The 12,309-nt window shown below is 43.2% G+C and overlaps 1 protein-coding gene across 10 annotated transcripts in view; it reads right to left on the bottom strand.

Annotated features, from left to right (window-relative positions):
- Positions 1-4,503, bottom strand: part of PHLDB2 (pleckstrin homology like domain family B member 2) — a 73,244-nt gene extending 68,741 nt beyond the window's left edge. For 3 of the 10 annotated variants that reach the window (XM_081859615.1, XM_081859617.1, XM_081859621.1), the window contains exon 1: positions 4,396-4,495. The gene's annotated coding sequence lies outside the window, so the exon portion shown is untranslated. The other 7 variants (XM_081859613.1, XM_081859618.1, XM_081859620.1 and 4 more) reach the window with 5 other exon arrangements.
- Positions 4,504-12,309: the final 7,806 nt, after the last annotated feature.

The raw sequence follows: 12,309 nt of genomic DNA, 5'->3' as shown, positions 1-12,309 counted from the left end.
ATTCAAGGATAACCCCTGTATGCTCACAAAATAAAGATTTTGGTTTATCAATATCTGGACATCAATAGTGTGAGATGGTCCAAAGTGGTCAGAAACTTCCTAACTTAATCTCGAAACAATTGAAGCAAACTGTGTCCCAAAGCTAGAAGCAGGATTGAAAAAAGGACAAGGCAGAATGCCTAGATGCCTAAAACTGTACGCCAACTACATGCTGTAACCATTTCCCCAATTTTCCCACAAAGGAGGAGGCAGAATGGAAATGAGCTTTTTGACATAAAGTAAATATTTCTAACACAGTAGCCAAATGAACCCTGTGTTCAGCAGTTGCAAACTTCCATTCTCTTCATGAACTAAAAATCACTCTTGTTATAAGAGGTCCAGCCTTTCCCATGTATTCTAACCACCCAGGAAGGGCAAGAATTTAGTATGGATACTCCCTCTTACCAAGCAATCTGTCAAAGGGGAAACAAACTGAAAATAATCCCAGGACTTTGGTTCAAATATGTTATCAAAGTCAGAATGGAGATTAGCGAATTTTATCTGTAAAGTGCCTTCCAAATCCGTTGCAGAAACGACAGATAATTTGACACCCAGGTGGGAAGAAGTCCACGCAGTACATGCCAAAGTAATATTATCAATCTCTTTATTACAGCCAATGACTGAAGGATGATACTATGCAATGGTGGTGATGAAGATCGTTCCACTGTCATCACATTGTCCTTCTAAAGAACTTTATGCCAAATTGGGTAGAAGTCTTCTGCAACCTTAGCTTTTGACATTTATTTTGTACTTCAGGGCTTCCATTTACCATAGGAAGATCCACTGCTGCTTCAGCGGGAGAAGGAGTTAAGAGTCCGTAGCTCCCTTGCTTCAGAGATAATACAAGTCAACATATCTTCCACCCCTGTGGGAGGAGAAAACCTTAAGAGAGTTCTGGAAACCTAGTACCTTGGAAGTCGAATGGAATCCATTCTGGAACTCCATTCGACTTCCAAAATGTTCGGAAACCAAAGTGTGGCTTCTGACTGGCTGCAAGAAGCTCCTGCAGCCAATCAGAAGCCGTGGAAGCCCCATCAGACGTTCGGCTTCCAAAAATAGTTTGCAAACCGGAACAGTCACTTCTGGGTTTGCGACGTTCAGGAGTCAAAACGTTTGAGAACTAAGCTGTTCGAAAACCAAGATACGACTGTACATCACTTCAATAGAGGTTTAGAGCTGCAACATCTGAATCTTTATTGGTTCTATATTACCTTCCATATTACCTTTTTCAATTTCAGGCAACCTGTTCCCAGGTTAGAATTTCCAGTGAAAATATCATAAGTTCCTAAGGGTTCTCACCAAGTGCATTTTTCATTCTCATTAGATTTCCTGGAATCTCCCAAACCTCACACTGAGCTGTGAAAAGACCTTTGCCAACAGCAGACATTGCCCTTCTTTGTAAGGTCAGTGATCCCTTTGCCTTTTTCTAAAGTTAAATCAATTTTAAAAGCAATGCAAGCTGAATATGCTTTATTTCCCCCTTGATTTTTGAGTGACATTGTCATAAATGCATTAGGCTGCACTGTACAGAGGCCAACCACCATCAAGAGGTTTCATTCCACAGTGGTTTTGTGGTTCAGGGAACCACAGCAAGACCAGTCAAACTAAACTATATAGGAGCCTGTACCAGAAGGGCAAACAAGATCCCTTATCAAATAGAAGATGCATCAGTGCAAACTAATTAGAATTAATTATGTCTCATAATTATCAAGAAGGAAGAAGTACAGCAAAGCAAGTTGAAAGCATGCAAACATTAAGTCGATTTCACAGGTTGAAAGCCTGCAAATATATTTGTTTCAGCAGACTGTTGAGGCTTAAAGGAATAGGGGATCCTACGCTAAACCAATCAGTCTGCCACCCATTATTTTATCCCTGCTGGTCCTGGAATATAAATTCAGATTCACACAGCCTCCTCTCCTTCTGCTCAGCCTCTGAAATTGTCTACAATATAGTCAGCATTCTACCCCTCCAATTGGAAAAGCTATTCATACCTTGACGTTTTTCCTAACTTGAAAACATTTATTCAGTTCCCTAATTTTATGAAGAAGCAACTGCTATATTATGAGCTTTAGAATATTCCGAGGTGCAGGCACAGTCTTAACCTCCCATATAGCTAATCACCATAAGAACCAGAATCTAGATGGTGGTGCTACACTGTAACTTGCTTCCCATAATAGTCAACCAGTCCCAACCAGTTCTCTCATGTCAGTCAATGATAATGTTTGAATTCCAAGGTCTACTCATTGAAGGTGACACACTTTACCGAATCCCACACCTGCAGAAGACAGCTACCAGAGTATAACTTAAGGAAAGTTACTGCTTACATCTATACAACCTATGCACATAGCCTTTATGTTCTGTAAAGAATTTAGCAGTCTTTCTTGTCTTCACAATAGCTTTGAAGTGAGTTTCCATTATTTCTGTTTAAAAGATGACCAGAGATTTACCACACACTGTGGCAACTTTGGATGATACCAGAAGTGCTAACTAGCAAGTGAATGAACTCTTTGTGCTCACATTCTCTCTGCAGTACTTGCACAGAGATGTGCAAGCTGTTTGAGTGACCTCCAGTTTTGCACAAGTTTCAGTGGAAGAGTAAAAATGCCAATGCAAGGAACCTGTGCACTCACTTAAGGCAGAGATGGGGACACAGCTCGCCCCCTCCCAGAACACTGGCTATGCTACCTGGAGTCTAACAACATCCAGTGGGCCAGAGATTCCCCATGCCTGACATAAGGGTAGCACTGATTGTATTATCCAAAGACATTCTGTGTTTTTGACACAAATGAGACTTAAACTCCAGTCCAGAAGATCACAGTTCACAAACCTATGCCAGGCAGAGCCAACACGTTGTTCTCCAGGTGTTGAACTTCAGCTCCCATTATTCCTGACCATTCACCCCATACTGGCTGGGGCTGATGAGAGATAGAATCCAGCAACATTGGAAAGACCTTATGTTGGCTACCATTCAGTCTATGTACTGGACCAAACTGCGGTGAAGGGGCTATCCATCTCTTGACCACCCTGATTGTGAGTTCAGCGTGTTACACTTTGATCACAAAAATGACGGAGTCTAGTGACATCTTAGAGAAAACTTGATTCAGCATTTCATAAGCATTTCTGGGTAAATTATCCTACAGATTTAAAATACGTAAACAGTCTACCATGACTAGCACTTTGTGTGTCTGACAAGTCCGCAAAAGCTTATGCCACAATAAATCTGTTAGTCTTTAAGACACCACAAGACGTCTCTCTCTCTCTCTCTCTCTCTCTCTCTCTCTCTCTTTGTGTGTGCGTGTTTGCTGTAACAGACAAACACAGCTATCATTTTCCAGGCTCAAGTTCTGGATTATGTGATCTGAAGCACATGTTTCAACTTCTGTCCTGTGCTCTCCTGACAACAACCAATGAACTTTGCTTGAATAAGAGCAGTAAAATCACATCTTCATTTGCTTAGAAAAACTCTACGCAAAACTGAGGAGAGCATCACCAAACAGATCTATTTGTGAATGCACGGATGAAGTCTTTGGGCTTATCAAGAGAAAGAGAGAGAGAGAACAGAACACAAAAAGCTTCCTTTAAGAGACATTTTTAAAGGGCAACAATCATCCGGGATAACATACAAAAGAGGGAAACCCTACAGGAGGAAACAGCAAGTGGGTGAGAGGAAACTGCCTAGCTGTGTTTGTACAAAGTCTCTTTCAAGGCAAGCACTAATTCTTCAGCTACAGCGGGTTCCTAACCAAAGCTCTGCTGAATGATTCTCAGCGGAAGGGAACAGTTTACATTAAGTCAACAGTGCCCCCGACTTTCAAAAAAACAAAACAAATGCTGTGCTGTCCCCGTTTCTTCTCAGCAGAGGCTTTTAGCGTAATCTAAGCAAGCCCATTAGCAGAAATTTGTAGAAGTTGAAAAACAAACGCGCCACAGTTTGCAAAAGCAAAAAGGCCAGCAAGATTAAAATGCATGCAAAGCGACCAGTAAATCTTCCCCCATGAAAGACAAAACAAATCTGTCTGCCACGGAGCATAAAAGAGCAGGGAGTCCTGGTGGGCAACAGAGACAGGTTTTGGGTTGTTAAGTAGGTGCCTTTTAGGAGATGCCCTCCAAAATTCATTCCCTCCAAAAACAAAAACAAAACTTCAGGGCAAAGTTTACAATCCTCTCCTGGGTTTTGTTTAGCTTCCGGACGGAGAGACGGACTTGCCTTTCTCAAGCAGCGCTCCCTGCCCGGCACACAAGCTGCCTGCTGCGCGCTTTCTGCGCTCCCTCTCCCCGCACGTTGCGCGCTCAGGCGCGCAGATACCCAAACGCGCGCGGGACAAAAGCAGTTGCTCCAGGCAGCGCCTCACTCACCTCCTGGTGCTGCTGCCTTTTGTGCATCCTTCGCTTTCCCCAGCCACTCCGGAGACTCCCATCGCGGGCGCCTTACGAAAAGAGACACCCCCCCTCCCGCCTCCTTCCTCAGCTCGACAGGATCCTCCTCCTCCTCCTGCTGCTGCTCCTATTCCTCCCCGCGCAGCCGAAGCCAGTCCCGCCCATTAGGGTATCCAAGCTCCAGCCAAAGAGCGCCGCCACACAAACTCACCCCCCCTCCCGGCTACAATGGTTCGTTCCCTCCGGGATAACAGGGAGAGGGAAGGATCGAAAGAGGAGGGGTGCGAGAGACGCGCGCAGAGTCAGAAAGAAAGAGGATTTTTCCGAGCACTGCTAACGAGCTGGGAGAAAGGGGAAAAGGAGTGGGGAGGGGATACTTCCAAATACTTTTCTCTGCATCTGATTGCACTTTGGCCCCCAAAGGTTTAGGGTCAGTGGCTATCTCTCAGCCTATCCTACCTGGCAGGGTTGTTGGGAGGATAAAGCGGAGAGGGAACAACCACCTGCACTATATTGAGCCCCTTGGAGAAAAGTTGGAATAAAGATGCAATACGAGTAATAAACTGCAGTGCTGTCACACTTACTTAGGAAGGAGGCCGTTGAAGTCAGTGGGATTTTCTTCTGAGTGGACATTTATTGGCTGCGGATGTAAATCCGCTATGTTTTTACAAGACTCGGTTTGGAGAAGAAATTCAGGTTGGCCTTCTAGAATCCAGTTCTGGAGAAGAAAGCTTGTATTTGGGGAACAAGGTGAAATCCTCCCTTGAGGCTCTTGGGAAGTAGATTTCAGTGGCTGCCAATGCTGCAGTGACACCCACTTTAGGACAGGATGGGGGCAGAAAACCAAGGCGCCACTCAGCATTGCAGAGGGTTAGACTAGATGACCCTTGGGGTCCCTTCCAGCTCTACAATTCAATGAAAGCAAGATGAGCAGGAAGGCACCCAAAAGCAGCAGGGCTGGATTGTCGCTTTTTAAAAAAATAAGGGTTGGATCCAGACCTATTCATACTTGGAGTAGCCCAATTAAAATCAGTGGGGCTTAAATTAGTGGGGTTTACTTCCAAGAAAGTGTGTCTGCTGTCCTAAGCACACTTAACCTGAACGAGGCTGCAATTCTAACCCCAATTACCTGGGAGTAAGAATGCCCGTTGGCATGGTTAGGCTTGCAGTGTAAATCTGAATCTGACCTATTACCATCTAAAGAGGAAGGCCACATAAAAGCATTAGCTCTGGAGTGCAAAATTATGTCATTGCACTACTGGTGCCACACTTCCTACTCTCTCCCTTGGCTGACTTGTAGGGTGCAAGTTTCTCACTGCTGCTGGAGAGCACATTGCAGATAGAGCCTTTGCAGGCTAAAGTCCTGGATTGCGGCAATACAATTCCCCTTTCCAGGACTACTCCCCGTGACATCATGCTAGGAGCAATGTTCCTGGAGCGCTTTAGGGGAGCTGGTTGAGAAATCTCTTGTAAAACTTTGCACAGGTTTTCTGCAAAAGGGCAGGCTGTTGGGGAACAGCAAATAGTTATTCATCAGGAGTCAGCTTCCTATCTGTGACATCAGCAAGAAAAATAGGAGGAGAGCCAGAAAGAGGGGAGGGAAGGGAAAGGAGTCTAGTCTCAGAAGACTCCCCCTTCTCCTTCTCCTCCTCCTGTCCAGAGATTGGACTGGAGTCAGACTCACAGGAAAAGGATGTCTGCAGCCGGACTCTCTCAGGAATCCAGCTGTGTTTATTCTCCCCTCTTGCACAGAGACTTGAGGACATTTCAGAGGGGGACTGCTTAGCATCCACCCTTTGGACTGCTTAAGCAGCAACCCTTCAATATCACTTCCTTAGAAAAAAGATTGGGATAAGTTCGCCTCCTTGAAACCCTTGCTCTCTAAAGGAGCTCCGGAGAGCCATTTCGAATTGTTTGCAAAACGGTTATAGCAACTCCACACAAAAAAAGAGGGTTTGTTTTGGTCATGTGTGACCTTACACAGGAAACGCTGAGGGCCTTTTCTGTTGTGTCATTATTCATTTAGTTGGCCCAGACAATGTTGAGTTCAACATAATCCTTTTAAGTCTGTGCCTACATTGGCCAGAGTTTCCTCCATTACTAAGGCAAGAGGTTGCCTGTAGCTCTTGCTTCTGCTCCAGGCTGCTGTTTTATTGCTTTGGGTGCATTCTGCAACCTCTGGCTTTGACAAAATCCCTTTGTTTTCAGAAAAGTACCATCGCCGTAGATGCAGCTTTCCTCCCACAAATTGTGCCCAAAGCGACTCACTCACAACATATAAAATGAACAATAGCTTTTAAAAATAGAAACAATTATAAACAATCTTATCAATAAATATAAAATCAATATATATTTTAAACAGAGGAGAAAATGATGCCAATATGAAAGTAGAATTGTTGCACAAAGGCACCACCATGGTCCAGATGATGTATCTGTAGTTTGGATCCAAGACTCCATCTTCAAACATCCATAGATTCCACCCCAACTTTCAACTAGGGCACTATAGACATCCCATCCTGGCTCTCACCCAGAAAGTGGTCTTATGCCCACCGTTATTGTGCCTCTTGCCCCACATGGTAGCCATCTGGCGTTTTGAACACAGCAACAGCATCAGCTTGAAATGCCTGCTTTGTCAAGGACAACGAATACACTCTCTTCCCTTCCTCTCTCCCCATTTCCCATTCTAGTCCACACACCAACATCTGCCATGCAAGCAATACTCTGATTACTGTTTATCAGAAGCCATTGAGTGCTGTGTGCAAAATGCAGAATCCAGCAAAGAGGTCTAGTAACTGCTGGGAAATTAGGTTTCATTTTCTGGTAAGTGTCTTGTAAATCGTGTCTAGTTGTTAGTTAATGACTTGTTAATTCAAGATGATATCTCATGTGGCTACAAAACAACATGGTGTAGCATGGCAGTTTAAAACTAGTCATAAAATTCCTAATGTCTAGACAAAAGTCAAAAGAACCACAGTTATCATAATATTTACTGTAAATTATATAAATAAGATTATAAAAGATCCCTGACATGGAATGTTAACTGGCAAAAGCCCACATATCTTGTTCTTTTACAGCAATTCCACAGAGGCATACCTATTTATTATCCACAAGAACAAAACAAACATTTATTCTTTTTTAAAAAACAACAACACCTCTAGTGTATTTAAAAGTACTGTTGTTATTTTGCTGAACAAAAATAAATATTTTCTCATGCCCTTCTCTACTGCTTTGTTTCATCTTTTTAAAATAAAATAAAAGCGATACTCAGAAGGGGATAGGTTTTGGCTATGATGCAAATCCTGAAGCATTAGTAGTCTTGCCAGCTCTTAGAACCCCAGCGAAGAAAACTAGGATGAAATATGCCAGATTATGCACACTCCAAACTTTATTCTGTACAGATGCCACATTTACCAAGGCATGTATAACTTCACTTGGGCTGCAGCTCAGAGTAAGTCCCATTGAACACAATGTGGCTTACTTCTGAGTTCACATGTATAGGATTCTGATGTTAATGCTCTTTGAAAACTGTGTGTGTGTTTCCCCCCCTCAGAACTATTTTTAAAATGGCAGATCCATTAGCCAGCTGGCATTTCATCAGCATGGTAGCGATGATGACAGGACAATTGTGCTGAAGCCAAGCATGCCAGTGTCCATTCCATTTGATCCTCCCATCAACACAGTGTCATCATTCCTTGCTTACTTAACACGTTTAGTCTTCACCAGTGGCGTAGCGTGGGTTGTCAGCACCCGGGGCAAGGCAAGTAATTTGTGCCCCCTAACCCGTGGATTTGCGCCCCCTAACCCGTGGATTTGCCCTAACCCCAGATGTTGCGCCCGGTGCGGCCGGCCCCCCCTGCACCCCCCACGCTACGCCACTGGTCTTCACTGTGTTGGGTTTCCCCTTTAGTATTTTCCTCTCAAGAGATATTGGACTTCTGTCAGCTTTGGGGCTCCCTCAAGCGAGCTGAGACTTCCTCTTAATTCCTAGATCGTGCCATTTTCTTTATGTAAGGATCCACGTTCAAATTACGAATGTGCTACTAGCTTGTAGGATTTGAGAGAGTTCAATATGCTTCACATATACTTTCATGGTGTGATGGTTACGACCTGGCAAGGCAAGCGCTGTGATTTAACCAACTTCAATAAAGTTGAGTGAAGCCTTCGTGAAGACTGTTTACACCAGGATTCTTTGGGGGAAGCCATAACTGTTTGAAGCAGCGTAAGAAAAACATTTGCACCTCACTTTCCCTCTACAAATCTCAAGGTAGGAATTTCCTTCCTCATTTTATGCTGTGTTATGTGTTAGGGTGGACGCGGGTGGCGCTGTGGGTTAAACCACTGAGCCTAGGACTTGCTGATCGGAAGGTCGGCGGTTCGAATCCCCGCAACGGGTGAGCTCCCGTTGCTTGGTCCCTGCTCCTGCTAACCTAGCAGTTTGAAAGCACGTCACAGTGCAAGTAGATAACTAGGTACCGCTCCGGCGGGAAGGTAAACGGTGTTTCCTTGTGCTGCTCTGGTTTGCCAGAAGTGGCTTAGTCATGCAGGCCACATGACCCGGAAGCTATACGCCAGCTCCCTCAGCCAATAAAGCAAGATGAGTGCCGCAACCCCAGAGTCGGCCACGACTGGACCTAATGGTCAGGGGTCCCTTTACCTTTATGCGTTAGGGTGAAAGGTAGTGACTAGCCCAATATCACCGAGTGATGCTATTTTTAGCTTGTAACTGTGGATGATACTCAACAAAGTTTTACTCATCAAAGACCCACTGAAATTAATAACATGACCTAACTTTGCAATGTTAATTTATGCCAATGAGTTTCCTCAGAGTAAAACTTAGTTAATAAGCACCCTGTCTGTTGTAACCTGCCCTGAGATCTCCAATAATGAGGGATGTGCCAAGCAAACAAATACATAAAATATTAAAATGATAGTGATCAACAATGACTGGGGGTGTGTGTGTGTGTGTCTAAAGAGAAGGGATGAAAAAGAGGGGGTTGTGTGAGACAAGGAACATAGTAACTGATAACTTGAAACTGCTTAAGTAGGCTAGTGCATAAGCCAGTCTGCAGCCACAACAAAATTGTTGTCTTTGTTGCTACAGCAATCGTATGTGTTTTCCATTCACATAAGCCGTTAAGAGCTTCCCGAAAATAGTCATAACATCCCCTTAATCAGACTCCTGATTAATGTAAATGACCAACTACCTGGTGCTAAACATGTTGACTCAGAAGAAAAATATGTCACTGACTTAGGATGTTTTTTTTAAAAAAAAAACTATTTAGAATAGTAGGTGTTGTTCATTAGCACCGAGCACTGAAAGGCCATTCTACATTGTATCAGACACCAGTGGTTGTCCTTGCCTAACTAGTAAGAGAAAGCTTTTTGCATTGAATTTCTGATGCTTGTGTTTTACAAGTTGCTTCTACTGGACATAGCCACTTACAGTTGAGAAGGGGTGGAGTATGGGGTCCTTGACATTTATAAAATACTTTCCTAGCATAACATTCCATTCTAGGGGTGCAGCTGATTCAGATCTGTTCTGAATTCCTTATGTCAGCCTGGTCTGCAACTGTAAAATCAAGGATTATTTGGGGCCAAGGCTTACCCAGACTTTGCTCCAGAAGCCTTCGGCTTGGTTCATGTGAAGTAACCAGGGAAAAAGCAGACCATTGAGCATGTGCAAAATGCCTTAAAGAGAAGCCTTAAAGTGTAAGTGGATCAGACCAAAGGCCTATAAAACAAAAGGCCAATAAAAATGAAATAAAACACAAACTCTAAAAACAATAAAACTATTCTTACAGATGCACATTTAATATGTACAATTCTCCACAAATAGCTAGTATTCCATCACCAACCACTTACCAGATATGGTTACGGCTCAATTTGAGACAATGCTTACCTTATCATCATTCATTCATTTTATATACTATCCTTCATTCAAATATCACTGAGCAGTTTACAATATTAAAGAGCATTATAACATTTGTTATGGATAAATATTGAATATATAAATAATGTGGTTGTAAAACATATTAGCCTGGTAGCTTCCAAACCTTCATTTCTGACCTTGAGGTACCTTTTTTCTTCTTCATCAAAACATAAATTTGAGACAACCCAAACCAGATGGAACCTTTGCCAATGTTGACAAGTTTTTGGTGTGGTTTCTTTAACATATAAGTGGACAGAGGCTGTTCCACAGAAATAAAAATATTTTTTCCTGTCTCCTAAACCAAATATTAAAACTATTCTAGGTAAGTGAAGGTGCTTTACACAAGCTGGGCAAAAACGTCCTAAAGATATACACAAACTAGCCCACACAGTCATATTAGACTGAAAAAAGGTGATTCATCAAGTCACACGTCAACCTCTATTTAGAGTGTGCTGGCTGAAGGACTAAAGGATTTGGTAGAAGCCACACCTTGCCAGGGGAATTTACAATATGAGACCAGCACAAAAGATACACGGGCAGAACAATTCCAGGCAGCTAGAACTCCTCCTGAAGCCACTGTTCTTCTAGCATTAAGAACATAAAAGAGCCTGCTGGATCAGGCCAATGGCCCATCTAGTCCAGCATCCTGTTCTCACTGTGGCCAACCAGATGCCTGTGTGAGACCTGCAAGCAGGATTCAAGCACAAGAGCACTCTCATCTCCTGTTGTTTCCAGCTCTTGGTATTCAGAAGCATTGCTTTGAATTTCTAACCTCTCCCTGGAAGTGACAAATAGCCAGTTAAGACACACTGAGAGCCAGTGTGGTGTAGTGGTTAAGAGCGGTAGACTCGTAATCTGGGGAACCGGGTTCGCGTCTCCGCTCCTCCACATGCAGCTGCTGGGTGACCTTGGGCTAGTCACACTTCTCTGAAGTCTCTCAGCCCCACTCACCTCACAGAGTGTTTGTTAGGGGGAGGAAGGGAAAGGAGAATGTTAGCCACTTTGAGACTCCTTAGGGTAGTGATAAAGAGGGATATCAAATCCAAACTCTTCTTCTTCTTCTGCTTCCCTTGACATGGCATCTATGGCTGAGTCTAGCGGCTGGGTGGCAAGACAAATGTTCCACAACATGTGTCTTTCATGTTTGCCGCTGCTGTGTGGCTCAGAGGTAAGGGCAGGTATCACTAATATGGCACCTACAGCCAATGGTGTTCCTGTCAGGACCTCCAACAGTTCCCACAAAAGATCTCAGGACATATTCCCTCAAAAATCTGCATTGCCCATGTGGTGCTCCACGTTGTAATATTTAGATTTAGATTCCCCCTTCTTTCCTCCACAAAGCCTTAAATAAATATTTTAAGCAGAGAACCCTTGTTGACAAATGAATATAAATACTATCAAATTATTTGGAGAAGTTTATTTGTAGTAAAGTGAACCCAGCACACATTTTGTGACTGCAATACCATTTTTGTGTTGGGGTCGTGTATTGAAAAGGGCATTGTTCAATGTGGGATAAGCTCCGACGTTGAGAAAAACAGTGGGTTATTTTATTTGCTTTCCTTCCCTCTGTCTGCTCTATTTTCTGCTAGTTCATGTGAATATTTTAAGGCCACTTAATTCTCCACACCCTTAATAAAATGAATGAACAAAGCATGACAATTTCACAGCAACTGCCTTACACGGAACCAGCCTTGAATGCAAAAACACTCCCATGTGTTGTTGAACCCACAACATACCTCTACAAAATATTTAGCAGGAGTTATTCATGTACAATGCTTGAAAAATATCTGGATGTATTTAACACCAATTTACATTTCAGGAAGTATTAAAAACAAAAAACAAAATTGATAGTGTATGCAGCCTTGCACGCAAGTCTGCAACTGCAAATGTTACCAGCTACGGATATTTGTTATTTTACTCCCATCACAAACACACAAACTGATTACATGCCTACCAGAACTGTT

Source organism: Podarcis erhardii (genome assembly GCF_964252035.2).
Source record: "Podarcis erhardii genome assembly, chromosome: 4".
NCBI lineage: Eukaryota > Metazoa > Chordata > Lepidosauria > Squamata > Lacertidae > Podarcis > Podarcis erhardii.
Note: the sequence above shows the minus strand (reverse complement) of the source record. Positions and strands in the feature narration are given on the sequence as shown.